The 19,172-nt window shown below is 44.5% G+C and overlaps 1 protein-coding gene across 7 annotated transcripts in view; it reads right to left on the reverse strand.

Moving 5' to 3' along the window:
* LOC144495090 (LHFPL tetraspan subfamily member 2 protein-like) overlaps positions 1-19,172 on the reverse strand; it is a 192,008-nt gene that overhangs the window by 1,947 nt on the left and 170,889 nt on the right. The window lies entirely within an intron of this gene.

Consider the following 19,172-nt stretch of genomic DNA (forward strand, 5'->3'; position numbering starts at 1 on the left):
ACGTGCACAATATTGTCATCCAGGTACCTTGATTTACAAGGAAAAATATCCTCCTTGCATTCAGCTTTATGATGCATTAATCCAAGGGTTGCTGCCCTGGTTCTACTGATTCATGCCGAGGACTGCCGCAGCGCTCAGTCCTCGCCTACCATTTTTTTATGTTTAAAGCTGGAATGGTGAATGCTAGCGCACGTTTTATTTTTGACTGTGGGAGTATGACAATTCAGCTCGATGCCAAGTTCACTTTCTACAAAGGATGATTGGATAGAGTTTAGGTTTAGTTTATTTATTTTTTGTCACAAATAGGCACTGCAATGAAGTTACTGTGAAAATTCCCCTGTCGCCACACTCTCTCTGGCACCTGTTCAGGTACACTGAGGGAGAATTTAACATGGCCAATGCCCTTAACCAGCACGCCTTTCGGACTTTGGGGGAAAAAAAACCGAAGCACCTGGAGGAAACCCGTGCAGACATGGAGAAAATGTGCAAACTCCGCAGTGACCCAAGCCAGGAATCGAAGCTGAATCCCTGGCACTGTAAGGCAGCACTGCTAACCACTCTGTGCCACTGTGCAAGATCAAGAGTGTGAAACCTAGGTCATTGTGTTCCTGGGATGGGGAGGAGGAACAAAGTTGCACTATCTACAGCTCACAAGCTGTCTATAAGTGGGGTCCTTCCTGGCTTTTATCACTCAAACAACAAAAGTGGTATACACCTAGTCAGTGACCAGAGACCAGCTGTACTAGATTTAAATTTGAACTACTGTCAGGCCACTAAAGTTGAACAGCCATGAACATGCATGAAGCTTTACTGCTGCATTACCAATCGGCAATTAAAATGACGTGAAACAATTCTAGTTAGCTCTTACAGACTGATATTTTAGTTCTGCAAACTTGCTTTGTTTTACATTCCTGGTCACTGATCTGGTGTAAGAATTTCATACCATCTTCCTCCTTGCCCCGATACACATCTTTGATAAATTACACTGTTTACATTTCTCAAGCATGTCCTGTCAGCTATATTTCCTTTGCCTCCATCTCACTGGTAGAACAAACAAACACATAGGAGATATTTCACTTCAAAAAGGTAGAAAATAGTAACTCCTACATTGGTATTTTTACTGTGATGGACATCCCATGAGGGGAATTGAATGTAGTTATTCCATATGTAATGTTTTAACTAAATGCATGATCCCAAATGATTTACAAAAGAAATCACAATCATCCTATAACAGAGCAGAAATGTACAGCGCAGCTTTTAATAATGTTGCGATGAGGAGGATCGCAACAGACACCTCCAGACGCTGAAAGATGCCCTCATAAGAACAGGATATGGCGCTAGACTCATTGATCAACAGTTCCGACGCGCCACAGCGAAAAACCGCACCGACCTCCTCAGAAGACAAACACGGGACACAGTGGACAGAGTACCCTTCGTTGTCCAGTACTTCCCCGGAGCGGAGAAGCTACGGCATCTCCTCCGGAGCCTTCAACATGTCATTGATGAAGACGAACATCTCGCCAAGGCCATCCCCACACCCCCACTTCTTGCCTTCAAACAACCGCACAACCTCAAACAGACCATTGTCCGCAGCAAACTACCCAGCCTTCAGGAGAACAGTGACCAAGACACCACACAACCCTGCCACAGCAACCTCTGCAAGACGTGCCGGATCATCGACACAGATGCCATCATCTCACGTGAGAACACCATCCACCAGGTACACGGTACATACTCTTGCAACTCGGCCAACGTTGTCTACCTGATACGCTGCAAGAAAGGATGTCCCGAGGCATGGTACATTGGGGAAACTATGCAGACGCTGCGACAACGGATGAATGAACACCGCTCGACAATCACCAGGCAAGACTGTTCTCTTCCTGTTGGGGAGCACTTCAGCGGTCACGGGCATTCGGCCTCTGATATTCGGGTAAGCGTTCTCCAAGGCGGCCTTCGCGACACACGACAGCGCAGAGTCGCGGAGCAGAAACTGATAGCCAGGTTCCGCACACACAAGGACGGCCTCAACCGGGATATTGGGTTTATGTCACACTATTTCACATAAATATTTCTGCTTTTTTCCTCCTGAGTCTTTATCATGCGATCCTAGAATCAGAATTTATGTCACACTATTTGTAACTCCCACAGTTGCGTGGACCTGCAGAGTTTCACTGGCTGTCTTGTCTGGAGACAATACACATCTTTTTAGCCTGTCTTGATGCTCTCTCCACTCCCATTGTTTTGTTTCTTAAAGACTGGATTAGTTGTAAGTATTCGCATTCCAACCATTATTCATGTAAATTGAGTCTGTGTCTTATAAGTTCTGTTTGTGAACAGAATTCCCACTCACCTGAAGAAGGGGCTCAGAGCCTCGAAAGCTTGTGTGGCTTTTGCTACCAAATAAACCTGTTGGACTTTAACCTGGTGTTGTTAAACTTCTTACTGTGTTTAATAAGAGACTCAGGGCTGGCATTATAAAAGGAGACTACATTGTTTTCTATTCATTTTTTGGAAGCACATCTGGTTTCCTTCTGTTGCTCTTTGACATGTTTCATATTTAGCTGCCGTCTGCAATAGTTTTATCATCCTACATGAAAATCATTGTAACACAGGCTGTAATTTCGGTAATTACATCTAAAATTCTTGTCTGAAATATGTAGTGCGAGGTTTTGCTTTAATGTGCCACACTTCAGAAGTGACAAAAAATGTCAAAGGACCAAAGAGGAAACTCTGCCAGTCGACCTTACACAATGTTTAAAGACGGAACATATCCAGTCAGTGCTGTGTATCAAACATGTTTGCGATCATTAAAGGGTATTATTGATTTTTAGCCCCTTTTGGAGACCCGCCAGGAATGATCTTTTCTCAAGGGTGAAGTTGAAATAGGAACTTCCGACAGTGGTGCACATACTGATGAGGTGCCAGAAATATATAATGGCTCTGGTCTGCAAAATTGCTTTATAAAACCAGAAACTATACCCCTGACTGTTTTTCTCACAGGAGCACACCAGAAGAAAATACTGCCCTAACAATTTTCCTTCCTTTATAAATAGGCTAGTGTAAAGATGCTCATTTACCAGTTTAGGGAGAACACAACTTGTTTATTTACAGGTTAAACTGTGCAGAGGCTTGCGGCCTCGAAGCTGCAATCAGCTTCTGAGGTGACTCCAAGTACAGGAGCCACCAAGGTGATCCCCTCCCACCCTACTCCCTGATTGGTTCCCTGGGTCATGTGATCCTTACTCTGCAGATTGATCCTTAAAGGGCCAATCACCACAGTTAGTAAAGGTCAATTTTATTTTCTGTACGCGTTTAACTAAGTACACCAAGCACGCAGCAATGTGATAATGACCAGATAATTTGTTTTTTGTGATGTTGATTGAGGGATAGCTATTAGCCAGGACACTAAGGGTAACTCTCTCTCTACTCCACTGTGTCAGTCAAGACTGTCCTGTTTAAGTCCTAGAGTGGGACTTGAATCCAGAACCTTCTGACTTGGAGGCAAAAATGCTACCAAATTAGGCACAGTTGATACAGGGTTGTAGGCATGGCTGCTAATGGTGAACAACATGATTGCAGAATAGGAGGAAAAATTACAGCACAGGAACAGGCCCTTCGGCCCTCCAAGCCTGCACCGACCATGCTGCCCGACTTAACTAAAACCCCCTACCCTTCCGGGGACCATATCCCTCTATTCCCATCCTATTCATGTACTTGTCAAGATGCCCCTTAAAAATCACTACCGTATCCGCTTCCACTACCTCCCCCAGCAACGAGTTCCAGGCACCTACTACTATGTAAAAAAAAAAAAAATCTGCCTCATACATTTCCTTTAAACTTATGCCCCCTAGTAATTGACTCTTCCACCCTGGGAAAAAGCTTCTGACTATCCACTCTGTCCATGCCTCTCATAATCTTGTAGACTTCTATCAGGTCTCTCCTCAACCTCCGTCACTCCAGTGAGAACAAACCAAGTTTCTCCAACCTCTCCTCATAGCTAATGTCCTCCATATCAGGCAACATCCTGGTAAATCTTTTCTGTACCCTCTCCAAAGCCTCCACATCCTTCTGGTAGTGTGGCGACCAGAATTGAACACTATATTCCAAGTGCGGCCTCACTAAGGTTCTATAAAGCTGCAACATGACTTGCCAATTTTTAAACTCAATACCTTGGCCGATGAAGGCAAGCATGCTGTATGCCTTCTTGACTACCTTCTCCACCTGCATTGCCACTTTCAGTGACCTGTGTACCTGTACACCCAGATCCCTTTGCCTATCAAAGAGACCTGGGTGGTACAGGGAGTGCAGAGATTTCAGAGGGCTGGTGGATTTTACAGAAATGAGGGATAGGATGGCGATTTGAAAGCAGGAAGGACATTCTAAGAGATTTGCCAGATCGGGTGCGAACGTAGCTTAGTGGCCACACGGATGATGGATGAAGTGAGATGGGTATGGTTGCAGGAGTTTCTGATTAGCTCAATTTTTCGGAGGGTGTGGATAGGACATTGACCAGGAGAGTATTGGAATGCTGATTGTATAGAGGTAACAACTGTGTTTCCAGCAGTGGCAGAGATGAGTAATGTTAGAGGTGGAAGCAGGAGGTCATGGTGACATGATGGAAATGTGGTTAGGAGAATATCTCCAGATCAACTACCATACCAAGGTTGTAAATGGCCTGCTTTCATTACAGATGATTCTTTCGCAACACTTGTATAGACTGAAATTGCCTCAAGCAAAGGCTCATTTGAAAGCCACAACTGAATCTGCTCCCACCGTGTGCTCAGGCATTGTATCCAGATCCTAACCATTCACTACAGAAAAAAGCCTTTCCTCATGTTGCCATTCACCTGTTGTGAACGGAATGTGTGTTTTCTTACTGTCTGTGATCAAAGTGTTTCGTACGTGAGGTGCGTACATTTTTACCCTGAGTGGTTGTCTCAATTTAAATATTCCCAGCAGCAAGCTATTTTATGAGTTTTAACATAAAGAAGATTATTTATTATTTGCCTCAGAGATTGAGAGTTGAATCTTTGGCTGGAAAAAAACGTCTTGTAAAGCAGAGAATTCTCGGTAAAACGCGGGGCTCCTTGAAGTTGAATTGCCAAGGGTTGGTTCTCGAGGTCCATCTGAAGTTAGAGCAGGTTAGCGAGAGTCCTTATCCCACTGTTAAGATATGACTGCTTACTACTTTAGTTGCTTAGTTACTGCAGCTGCTTGGATGGCTGGTCCCTCTATCTCCATGGGGCTGATTCTTACTGTTGAAAAGTTGGCTCTAAATATAGGTGTCTCACCTGCGGTGTGTTAGGCTGACAAACATCCTGTGTTGTGGCTTTTTGAAACAGCCAACGTCTGGGTTTTGATAAGCTATCAAAATAATGAAAAGTCAATGGCTTTTGTCTAACAACCATTGAGTTTTGCTGTCTTTTATCCCTGGTGAAATATGAGTTGTCTGCAAACCCCATTATCTGTAGGTTTTGGCCTATCCTTAAATAATGAGATGTGTGAATCTCACAAGTGGCAGTGATGTTCCTTCACTCAGGCCCACATTTAATCCGGTATTGGCTGCAAACTCAAATGTCAAGTCGCGTGGTATGCTGCAGGCATCTTCACATCTTTTGTGTCCACTTTTTAAAATATAGCTTTACAATTTTTAATATCTTCATTCCTGTGCAGTGGATGACACACCTTAAATCTGTGCTCCCTGATTCTCGACCCTTTTGCCAATAGGAACAGTTTCTCTCCATTTACTTTCTCCTGGTCTCTCATGATTTTGAACATCTCAATCAAATCTCCTCTTAGCCTTCTCTTCACAAAGGAGAGTACGGGAGTTGGGAAATCATGTTGCAGCTATATAAAACCTTGGTTAGGCTGCATTTGGAGTATTGCGTGCAGTTCTGGTCACCACACTATTAGAAGGACGTGGAAACTTTGGAGGGAGTGCAAATAAGGTTCACCAGGATGTTGCCTGGTCTTGAGGGTGCAAACTCCACATAGACAGTGACCCGAGGCTGGAATTGAATCCGGGTCCCTGGCGCTGTGAGGCAGCAGTGCTATCCACTGTGCCACCATGCCAAACTCAACTCGTTCACTGATGTCCTTAAGGGAAGGGAACCTGTTGTTCTGGCTCTTTTTGGTCAATAGCTGATTTCAGTCTCATGCCAATGTGGTTGACTCTTTACTCCTCTCGGAAGTGAGAATCCATTAAACCCCTCCATTATACTAAGGTTGGGCATAAACACCAGTTTAACAACTGCAGAAAGATATATTTTTCAACAATTAGTATTTTATCGGCAATTATGATCGAGCCTGTAGCTTTCTAATTGCTAGAACTATGACGTGGTTATCTCAATAAGGACTATAGCCAAACAGAAAGGTTGAGACATGGTAAACACACACTAACAGGAAATGCAATCTCATGTGAAATAAGGTTTATTAGTCAAAAGTAGGCTTACATTAACACTGCAATGAAGGTACTGTGAAATTCCCCTTGTCGCCACACTCTGGTGCCTGTTCGGGTACACTGAGGGAGAATTTAGCATAGTCAATGCACCTTAACCAACACATCTTTCGGACTGTGGGAGGAAAACTGGAGCACTGGGGGGGGAAACCCATGCAGATATGGGGAGAATGTGCAGACTCCGCACAGACAGTGACCCAAGCAGGGAATTGAACCCGGGCACTTGGCAATGTGAGGCAGCTGCGCTGACCACTATGCCGCCGTGCTGCCCCATGTATTACATGGACCACAAGCATTAAAAGCCAACTTGCCTGCGCAAATATTTTCCCACATACCCAATATTTCAATCACAAACTGTAATAATAAAGTTTTAACCTATTCGGCTATGTATTTACAATGCATAAAGATACAGCAAGTGTCATTTTCAGATTTGAAAAGGTGTGATGGAAAGGCTTACGCCATGTACAGGGCTCATTAAATGAATCATACAGCACAAAAGAAGGCCATTGAACCCATCTTGCCTGTGGCAGCTCTTTGAAAGAGTGATCCAAGGAGCACCATGCTCTTTTCCCATAGTTTTGCAATTCTTTCCGGTTTTAAGGGGAGATTATTAGCTTGATTTACTGAGTGCCTGAAGTTCAAAGCAATGACGAACAATGGGAACTCTGTCTGCTAAGTTCTTAACAGAGCTGGAAGAAATAGTTTTGTGCCCTAGAAATACAGACACAGATACTTCACATTCACTTCTTAGAGAGCAGAGTTACTGATGTGGAGTAACATGTTGGCGACTGCATCTGAATGCCCCAGTGAGCCACAGATGTAATTATGTGAGTGTGCATGCAGGTGTACTTCATCACTGTATCCTTTAGTCAACTGGTCTGACTCAGATGTCATGATGTGAGCATTAAAGAAAAGCTGATTCACCCTAAGCACATGAAAACACTGTTGGTCACTGAGAAGTAATCATTTAAAATGACCTCCAGCCCAAAATCAGTGTGAGCCTTACCAAACCGTATAGCCTTTTACTTCCAATTCCCCTTTTGGCCCAAGTATATCGTGAACCTTTCAGAGTCACGTGTTCATAAGAATCATAGAAACCCTACACTGCAGAAGGAGGCCATTCGGCCCATTGAGTCTGCACCAACCACAATCCCACCCAGGCCCTATCCCTTTAACCCCATATATTTACCCTGCTAACCTACACATCTCGGGACACTAAGGGACAATTTAGCATGAGCAATCCATTTAACCTGCACATCTTTGGACTGTGGGAGAAAACCAGAGCACCCGGAGGAAACTCACGCAGACACGGGGAGAATGTGCAAACTCCACACACAGTGGCCCAAGCTGGGAATCGAACCCGGGTCCCTGGAGCTGTGAGGCAGCAGTGCTAACCACTGTGCCGTCTTAAGTGTAATCCCTGACTGTCATCTCACAGGTGCTGAATGGTAGTTTTTCCTCCAGTCCGCCAGGCTCTGGATTGGGGGGGGTGATGCTGGGTAAGGATTTAGGCACTTCCATACGCGAATCAATCAGACAAATCAGTCAGCACATTACTGTCTGACAAAATTCTGAGTCGCTTCCATCCACCTCAGACCAGAGGGTACAGGATCCATTTTCAAACGGGTTGGGTTATTTGTTCACAAGAGGATATGTTCACTAACCAAACTATTCTTAAGCAATGGCTACCAAATAGGAACAAGAAGGGTCTTGGAGCTTGAAGCCATCACGGTGGAAATAACATGACCGTCTCTCCTTAATAACTCATCTTAGACAAGGAATTTGCTTTGTAGAAAGTTGGCCATGAATCTGGTGCCAGCATTTATTGGTGCGGCATGCTGGAATACACTGCTAAACTCCCCATTGATGGCATTTCTTTTCAATTCAGCAGTGACTAAACCTGAAATACCAGCAACTCTCCACTAATAATCATTATCGATGTGTAAGCCCTGTCGGTGTGAGTCAGCAGTCCATTCATGATGTGGGATGAAAGAGACAACTCGGTCGAGTTTGATTCTGTTCTTGCCCAATTTCCACAATCTTGCCCTTGCTGGAAAAGGTCACTGGATAAGAATCAGGATCAGAAGCCTGGCTAATTATGCTTAATTCTTATTCCAGCATTCACACAGTGCTCCCATCCTGTGCCCCCCTCACAGACTAGGGATCAAACTTCAATCATCTGATCTATATGGTTCTGTTCTCCAACTTTAACAAGTTAGGTCATAGAGTCACAGAGGTTTAATGGCCATTCAGCCCAATGTGTCTGCACCGGCCATTACGCCCCTATCCTAATCCCACTTTCCAGCACTTGGTCTGTCGCCTTGTATGCTATGGCGTTTCAAGTGCTCATCTAAATGCTCCTTAACTGTGAGGGTTCCCACATCCCTTTCAGGCAGTGAGTTCCAGATTCCCACCATCTTCTGAGTGAAAAGGTTTTTCCTCAAATCCCCTCTAAATCTCCTGTCCTTTACCATATATCTATGCCCCCTGGTTACCGACCCCTCTCCTAAGGGGAAACGTTTCTTCCTTTCTACCCTATTTATATCCCTCATAATTTTGTACACCTCAATCAGGTTTAAAAGAAGATGGTACTTGAAGATCTGGGATTAGGAACAAATACTACATGAGTTTCAATAAAAGTGACTGACTGGATGTGTGTTGCAGCCCAATGCATATCCCATAGCTACAGCCGAGTAGTAGTTTGATGTTTGGCTACAGCCAAGTAGTAGTTTGATGTTCTTCTTAACACCAGGCTTCCAATCTGAGAAGCTGCCATGTTGGATACATTAAGCAAAGATGAGGTTCTTCAATATTGCAGGGAGAATCATCCAGCCTTGCTCACTTCATAGTAGCCAGTTCACAGGTAGCATTGCAGCTTCCTGAGGCCAAGTGCTCTCTCAGCTGCCAGAACTACATCTTCGGAAGACCTGGGCCGGGACTTTCCACTCCTGTCTTCGTCAGGCAGGTGTGGCGACAGGAGTGGAAAAATCCCACAAGAAGTCCCAAATAGCATTTCACGCTGACATAAATGCATGATGCGATTGTCCCCTCCCCTGGTCAAGGCACGTTTCCCAATATTTAACATCGGGAACATCATTTTAATTTATTACCATATCATTATCAGGTCACTACACCTGAACCATACCCCCACCTCCCCACACCCAACACCCCGCATCAGAAAAACAATAAACGTCGGCATGAGCGCAGAATGGTGTAGAACCCAACTGGTCTCCCAAGGCACGTGCCTAGTGAGCAGACCTGCCAGGGGAGCTCAGGTGGGTACCTTGCTCAGGGTGGAGGTGATCATGCCCAGGCACTAGCTAGGTCGTGCCAGGGGTCAGTGGTGGGAGGGTGCGGGTGGCTCCAGGTGTGCTCCATTTGTGCTGGGTGGCCTTTCAAAATGGCACCCTGATCTTCGAGGGACGGACTAAGATGCTGGCACGGGGGGGGGGGGCAGGGTGTGGTGCAAATCAGAGGCTGTCCAGCCAGCGTTGTGTTGTGGGGCTCACCCCCTTTAAGTTTTTTTAACTCTGAGTCCTGATGTGGCAGAGAAAGCTGCCATTGCTGTCAAGCACCTTCAACGCTGCTTTCCCGCTCGCTATCGGCCTTGTGCTGATTTCCAGGAAAGTTCCACCTCAGAAGCGGGAGAACCTAAAAACGCGAAAATGGCTAGCATGACGCGGGGAGAAAAGTGACACAACACAACGATATAGGAGTCCGCTCACATTTGGTTTAAATACTGGATGTAGAGAGGCTTTCACCTGTCGAACTGAACACCAATCGGAGACAGCTGAAGGCACCAAATTCTTTCTTTGTGGGAAAACACTTCATCAGGCACGAGTCATTAAACACGAAACTCATGAGTACTCCGAACTCTCCCATTGACTCTTCACCTCAGTGAGCTACACACCCTCAAGAATAATACACACCAAGCTCTTCTGGAAAAAAATACCTTTCCGCATGGACGCAAGTGTCCTAAACGAGAAGTTTTTTTTTACGGATTCATAACAAATAGTGTTCATGAAAGAATGTTTAGTTACAAGCGAAGCACCTTCTGTCAGGCCAAGTGTGTTTGGCATTAATCAGAAATTTAGTTAAGTGCTGGCAGGTCAAAATACTGCGGCAAGAACATTTTCAAATCATCCGGAAATCTTCCATCGAGAAGCTGCTTTGAGAGCAGTGAGTTCTTCCGTTATTCTAGCCAACATTTAATTCTTAATAAAAAAAAACCACACGCTCGCAGGTTTTCTGTTCATTTTCTATTTGTTACACCCAGCTCTGCACAGATTATTTGTTACACCTTAATGGTTATGCTTCAAAAATAAAACAAGGGACAATAATGGGTGATAAAGGCAAAATAATGCGGATGCTGGAATCTGAAATAAAAACAGAAAATGCTGGAGAAACTCGGCATGTCTGGCAGCAGCTGTGGAGAGAGAATAGAGCCAATCATCCTAGCGGGCAAAAAGGAGGCCATTCGGCCCATCGAGTCTGCACTGACAACAATCCCACCCAGGCCCCATCCCTGTAAGCCCACGTATTTACCTTGACATTAAGAGGCAATTTAGCATAGCCAATCAACTTAACCTGCGCATCTTTGGTCTGTGGGTGGAAACCGGAGCACCCAGAGGAAACCCCTGCAGACACGGGGAGAATGTGCAAACTCCACTAAGTCACCCAAGGCCGGAATTGAACCCGGGTCTCTGAAACTATGAGGCAGCAGTGCTAACCACTGTGCCACCATGCCACCCTCCAGTATTTTCTGACAATAATGGGTGGTTTTTCAGGCCCTCTCCATCTGGCACATATTTAATTGCTTAAAATGTTAAATTGTTGGGGGTGGATGTAAAGGAGATTTTTTTCAGTGGATCGACATAAAACAAAAGAAACGTAACCTTCAAATTGGAGCTCTGGGCTATTTCGAAACAAGGTCAGGAAGCATTCTCTCACAGCAAGAAAATGGAGACTTGCTGCCGCCAAAAGGTTTTGTATGCTGGGCTAATTGGAGATTTTGAGATAGAGATCCAGAGGTTTTTGTTGGGACAATGTTGGGTAAATAGAGTTGAGATACGAATCAGCCATGATCTCCTTAAATAATGAAGCAAGTTCAAAGTGTTGAACGAGTTCAGGGCCGCCTGATTTTATGAAATGTTTATTATGCCATAAATCTTATTGTTATGGATACAGAGTGAAGTGTCAGGTGGGGGCTCAAAGGTATCTGTAAAGCAAAGAGGTTTCATTACTCTGCCGAGCCTCTCTATAGATTATAATGTGTGCCCGCTTGTGTGTATGAGCTACCGTGCTGAAAGGCAAAGAACAATGCAAAATGGTGTCTTGGACAAATGTGGACTGCCCCAGTTTTTGAACTGTTCTCTGTGACTATGATCAGCATCACATTAACAAATTTGTTGAACTCTGCTGCGACTTGACGCTGCAGCTGTGTAATACATGGTACAGGCATTCCGACTTAACTCTACGTTTGACTCAAGTGACTCAGTCATATCTTAACTGAGTCTGCTTCAGTTGTCATGGTGATGAAAAGAAGGCCCACGTTTTCCTCTGCAGTTCTTCCCCGTGGATCTGATAAATGTCTGCTTCACTTGGAGAAATATTACAAACAGCTCATGATCCAAACTCTTGTCCCAGGCCTCCTAGAGCAATTTGGAGATTAACCAGGACAGCTCAGTGAGAAAGTTCACTTACATTACACTGGGCCTTGGGAGGAAATACTGAACGACGCAATTTCTGTTAAGGGAATGTTGGCAAGAGCACCAGGAATACCTCTAGTTTCTGTGATTAATGTCAGTATGGATCTCATATGACATGTCCAGCCCTGGAATTCCCTTTGATCCAATGCTGAGGTAGTAATGTAAATCAGTGCGGGAGCTGGATAGAGAGATATAGAGCAAAGGGATATAGACAGGTTAAGTGAATGAGCAAAAACTTGGCAAGTGGAATATAATGCAGGTAAATGTGAAGCTATGCACTTTGGCAGGAAGGACAAAGGAGCTGAATATTATTTAAATGGAGAGGGACTGCAGAAAGCTGCATCACGGAGGGCCCTTGAGCATAAATCACAAAGATCTAGCATGCAATTTCAGCAGATAATAAGGAAAGCAAATGCAAAATTGGCCTTTATTTCAAAGGTAATGAAGTACAAAAATAGGGAAGTCTTGCCAAAACTATACAAGGCAGTAGTTAGATCATACCTTTCGGGAAGGCCGTGACGTAGTGGCATTGTCGCTGGACTAGTAAGAAGATGGTGGAATTTGAATTCAATTAAAAAATCTGGAATTGAAAGTCTACTGACAATAAATAATAATAATGACAATACACTGTTGATAAAGTCCAATGAAACCACTTAAAAAACCCATCTGGTTCACTAATGCGCTTTAGGGAAGGAAATCTGGTCTAGCCTTCACACAACTCCAAACCCACAGCAATGTGGTCGATTCTTAACCACCCTCTGAAATGGCTGAACAAACTATTCAGTTCTGGGCAACAAATGCTGGCCCAACCAGCAACATTCATAATCCATGAAAGAATTTTAAAAACCTTGAATACTGTGAACAGTTTTGGTTCCCTTATCTGGAGAAAGATATACTGGCTTTGGAGACAATCCAGAGAAGGTACCAGAAATGTTGGGGAATGTAGGGTTTAGTGTGAGGGAGGAGCGAAAGGAAATCAATATTAGTAGGGAAATGGGATCGAGGAAATTGATGGGATTGAAGGCCGATAAATCCCCAGGGCCTGATAAACTACATTTGAATACGGAGTATGTATAGGAAGTGGCCCTAGAAACAGTGGATGCATCGGTGGTCATCTTCCTAGATTCTATAGACTCTGGAATACTTCCTACTGATTGGAGGGTAGCTAATGTATCCCCACTATTTAAAAAGGGAGATAGAGAGAAAACAGAGATTTATAGACCAGTCAGCCTGACGTCGGTAGTGGGGAAAATGCTGGAGTCCATTATAAAACATTTTATAGCAAAACACTTGGAAAACAGTAGCAAGATTGGACAAAGTCAGCATGGATTTATGAAAGGGAATCATGCTTGACAAATCTACTGGAAATCTTTGAGGATGTAACCAGTAGAGTGGATGAGGGAGCCAGTGGATATGGACTTAGTTGGACTTTCAGAAAGCTTTTGACAAGGTGTCACATAAGAGATTAAGGTGCATGGGAATGGGGGTAGTGTATTGAGATGGATAGAAAATAGGTTGGCAGACAGAGAACAAAGAGTAGGAATAAACGGGTCTTTTTCCAAGTGGCAGGCAGTGACTAGTAGAGCACTGCAGAGATCAGTGCTAGGACCCCCAACTATTCACAATGTATTGTAACGATTTAGATGAGGGAACTCAATGTAATATCTCCAAATTTGCAGATGACACAAAGCTGGGTGGGAGGGGGAGCTGTGAGGAGGATGCAGAGATGCTTCAGAGTGATTTGGACAAGTTGAGTGAGTGGGCAAATGCATGGCAGATGGACTATAATTTGGATAAATGGTAGCAAAAACAGGAAGGCAGTTTATCATCTGAATGGGTATAGATTGAGAGAGGGGAATGTGCAACGAGACCTGGGTATCCTTGTACACCATTCGCTGAAAGTAAGCTTGCAGGTACAGCATATGGTATGTTGGCCTTCATAGCAAGAGGATTAGAGTACAGTCTTGCTGCAATTATATAGGGCCTTGGTGAGACCACAAATATATTGTGTGCAGCTTTGATCTCCTTATGTGAGGAAGGATGTTCTTGCTTTAGAGGGAGTGCAGAGAAGGTTTACCAGATGAGTCCTGGGATGGTGGGACTGACAAATGAGTGATTGCGTCAGTTAGTATTATATGCGTGGAGTTTAGAAGAGTGAGGGAGGAATCTCATTGAACTTAAAAAAAAAATCTAACACGGCTAGATAGGGTGGATGCAGGAAGGATGTTCCTGATGACAGGGGAGTCCAGAACCAGGGCTCACAGTCTAAGGATATGGGATAAACTTTTAGGACTGAGATGAGGAGAAGTTTCTTCACCCAGAAAGTGGTAATTCTCGACCATAGAAAGCAGTTGAGGCCACAACATTGGATGTTTTAAAAAATGAATTTGATATAGCCCTTGGGGCTAAAGGGATCAAAGGATATGTGGTGAAAGTGGGAACAGGTTACTGAGTAGGATGGTCAGCCATGATCATAACGAATGGTGCAGAAGGTGTGAAGGGCCGAATGGCCTCCTCCTGCTCCTATTTTTCTATGTTTCTATGGTTCACTATGAGGAAAGGTTGAGTAATTTGGGGCTGTACTCATTGGAGTTTAGAAGAATGAGGGGCAACCTTGAGAAATATCGGATTCTCAGGGAACTTGACAGGGCAAATGCTGAGAGGTTATTTCCCCCTTGTAGGAGGGTCTAGGTCCAGAGGACATATTCTCATCGTAAAGGATTGTCCATTTAAGACAGAGATAAGGAAAAATTTCTTCTCTGAAGATAGTCAATCTGTGGAATTCTTTGCCACAGAGGGCTGCAGAGGCTGGGTCATTAAGTATGTTCAAGGCTGAGATAGACAGACTTTTAATCAGTAAGGGAATCAAGGGTTATGGGGATAAGGTGGGAAAATGGAGTTGAGGATTAATATTTCAGATCAGTCATGATCTCATTGAATGGAGGAGCAGACCCGATGGGCCGAATGGCCTACTCCTTATCCTACGTCTTATGGTCTGACTGATTTCTCACCGTCCCTGAAGCAGTGAGCTCAGTGGAGGAGTCGGAGGTCACCGCAGGTATGATAATGAGGCCCAGCCACAAGACAACTCAGCCACACATTGGCACAGATGGACGGGTGGTGTGGCTGCTCTGTTGAGTTTGCATCCATTTGGACCCTTCAGATCTGAAGCCAAGATAAATGATCCATCTATATATATCTAAAATGCATCGATTGGGTTTGCAAATGGGATCAGACTCTCCATTCCATTTTTCTCTTCTTATAATCCATTATTCTCCCTCTTCACTCAGTCCCTGAGCACTCCATGTAGGCAGCAGTGAGGTATAGTCCAAGTTATACACTTCGCTCCATAACCAAACTGTCCCACCTACTACTATGTTTCAATGGCAGCATTTGATCAGTTAAGACTGACATTAAACTATTCATGTTTGAGGAGCAAAGACCCACCGTCTGGCATCCTTTTACAGGAATTCACTCAATTACTTACAAGTACCATGAACAATGAAGTCTAAAGAAAGTCTGAGCTCTTTCTGTTTGCAAAATGTAACCTTTTCTTTTCCTTTCCCACCTCACAAATCATTAGCGGTTTCTCTGCCATGCTGCTCTGAATAGTTTTGGTGAAAATTGCAACTTAAGAAAATTCATTCTTTGATTTCTCTTACAGCAGTGTCGTCAACATCCCAAAGCTCAAAGTTTATTTTATTAGTCACAAGTAAGGCTTACATTAACACTGCAATGAAGTTACTGTGAAATTCCCCTAGTTGCCGCACTCCGGTGCCTATTCGGGTCAATGCACATAACCAGCACGTCTTTCAGACAGTGGGAGGAAACTGGAGCACCTGGAGGAAACCCACGCAGGCATGGGGAGAACGTGCAAATTCCACACAGACAGTGACCCAAGCCAGGAATCAAACCTGGGTCCCTGGCGCTGTGAGGCAGCAATGCTAACCACTGTGCCACCTTGCTGCCCCCTGTCTTTGTCACCAATACACATGTCCCGGAATAGCGCTAGCACAAAGCATGACTGTCAGACAGTGGGGATCTTGCCCCTTGCCCCAAGGTCTGATAACAGGGCTACTCAGGAGTTCCAATGAGTCCAGCTGTCAAGAGCCTCCACACAGCCCAGAGTCCAGTGCTGAAAATCCAGATAATAGATAGAGATGCCAGTAAAATACAACCACTGCGGGGGCTGACACGAGAAATCATTTCAGTGACTCATGGCAAGATACAGCAATTGGTTAAAAGTGTTAAAACCTGTAATTAATTTATTGAATGAATTGAACCGCTGACTAGCACGTTGCTTGGTAACCAACTCTCAGACAGCTTTGCGCTTTTAGTGGCCATTATCTAGGGAGAAATTTGATGAGCAAATCACTCAACCAGGGGTTATCAGAGCCCTTACAGAGTTGTGCTTTATATCCTTTACAGTAAAATTTATTTTACACAAAATGTTAGGGGATACTACCGACTGTAGGTAAACCCAAATTACATATTGCTGGTCTATGAATTATAGACCTTTCTTTCTCAATCACATTGCATTCATTATTCTGGGTTTGAACTACCAAAGATACACAGGGCACAACAGTTTCAGCAGTGGCTAGTTTAGCACTAATGAATGAGTTTGATTAGTCATGGCACCACACTACCCTAGCACTTACGTACATTACCTCCCACGCTTTCCTTCTTAATGGATTGAAGGGACAGAAGAAGGAGGTGGCGGCGGTGGCATAGCAGTATTATCATTGGACTCGTAATCCAGAGACCCAAGATGATGCTCTGGGGACCTGGGTTCAAATCCCATCATGATAGATGCTGAAATTTGAATTAAAAGTCTAATAATGGCCATGACCTTTGTTGTAAAAACAATCTGGTTCACTAATGTCCTTTAGGGAAGGGAATCTGCCTCCATAATTTTATCTGGCCTGACCTGCAGGTGACTCCAGATCCACAGCATTGTTGTTGACTTTTAAATACCCTTTGAAATGGCCTAGCAAGCCCCTTAGTTCAAAGGCAATTAGGAATGGACAATAAATACTGTGCCAGCCAATGATGCCCTCGCCCCCTGAATGAATTTTTTTTAAATCCCAGAAACGGTGAGAAAAATGAAACAAGCTGATAATTAGATTGTCAGTTATTTAACATCTAAATCTCCGTACAGAGACTGTAGCTCATTCAAAAGGTATCAGTGACTCCGGCTCTGATTCTGAAGCCAAACTGATTCTTGGGGAAGTTGCAACCAGCTCATTTTCATTTAGGCTTTCTAAAATTTGGATAGTGACAGGGTGGCACCAGTTTTAGCAATGGACACAGGGATGGCTGCTGTTCGCCCTCAATGCACAAACTACAAGGGAGGGGGGGGTGTGAAAAACCATACTGTGGACTCTGTGGTGAACCCAGTAACCAAGCAGCCCGCCCTGTAGTGCTTTTCCCAGCAGTTGCACAGGGAACTGAAAGCTGGGGGCACTCCGCCCTTGGCCATCTGTGGGACCCCAGCTGTATTTTTCCGAGCATCAGACGACCAAATCAATAGATGGAAGTATCTTTGACAGCACTAGCAAGCAGCACTTACTCAGCAATGACCTACTCATTGGTGCTCAGTTTGGGCTCCTCCAGGGCCACTCAGCCCCTCACCTCATTACAGACTTGGTACAACATGGGCAATAGAATTGAATTCAAGAGGTGAGGCAAGAATGACTGCCATTGACATCAAGGCAGCAATTGACCAAATATGGCATCAAGGAGCCCGAGCAAAATGGGAATCAGAGATAAAACTCCATAGCGTACAATGCTACAGGCCAAGTGCTGGAAAATAGGATTAGAATAGGTAGTACTTGATGGCCGGCGCAGACACGATGGGCCAAAGGGCCTCTTTCTGTGCTGTAAAACTCTCTGACTCTTCACTACTTGGGAGTCATACCTGGCACAAAGGAAGATAGCTTTAGTTGTTGGAGGTCAATTATCTCAGTCCTGAGACATTGCTGCAGGAATTTCATAGAATCATAGAACCCCTACAGTGCAGAAGGAGGCCATTCGGCCCATCGAGTCTGCACCGACCACAATCCCACCCAGGCCCTATCCCCATAACACCATGCATTTACCCTAGCTAGTCCCCCTGACACTAAGTAACAATTTCAGCATGGCCAATCCAGCTAACCCGCACATCTTTGGACTGTGGGAGGAAACCGGAGCACCCGGAGTAGACACAGGAAGAATATGCAAACTCCACACAGACAGTATCCCAAGGCCGGAATTGAACCCGGGTCCCTGGCACTGTGAGGCAGCAGTGCTAACCACTGTGCCACCATGCCGCCCTAATTTCTACCCTAATTTCTTAGGGTAGTTTCCTCAGCCTAACCATCTTCATCAATGACCTTTCCTCCATCATAAGGTCAGAAATGAATATGTTTGCAGATGATTGCACAATGTTCAGGTACTGAAACAGTCTGTTTATGTGCAACAAGACCTGGACAGTATTCATGCTTGGGCTGATAAATGGCAAGTAACATTCATGCCACACGAATACCAGGCAATGACCACCTCCGACACGAGAGATTATAACCTTCTGCCCTTGACATTCAAAGGCGATTCCATCTCTAAAACCCTTACTATCAACATCCTGGGATTATCATTGGCCAGAAACTGAACTGAACTAGCCATATAAATACTGTGAACATAAAAACAGATCACAGGCTGCAAATTCTGCAGAGAGTAATTCACCTCCCGACTCTCCAAAAGCCTGTCCACCATCTACAAGGCACAGATCAGGGGTGTGATGAGATACTCTCCACTTGACTGGATAAGTGCAGCTCCAACAACACTCAAAAGCTCAACACCATTCAGGACAAAATGGGTTTAATTGGCACCCCATCCACCACAATAATCATTCACTCCCACTACCACTGTGTATCATCTGCAAGATTCACTGCAGCAACTCACCAAGACTCCTGAGACAACACCTTCCAAACCCACAACCTTTACCATCTAGAAGGACAAGAGCAGCAAATGCA

The sequence above is a fragment of the Mustelus asterias genome, chromosome 6 (genome assembly GCF_964213995.1).
Source record: "Mustelus asterias chromosome 6, sMusAst1.hap1.1, whole genome shotgun sequence".
Classification (NCBI taxonomy): domain Eukaryota; kingdom Metazoa; phylum Chordata; class Chondrichthyes; order Carcharhiniformes; family Triakidae; genus Mustelus; species Mustelus asterias.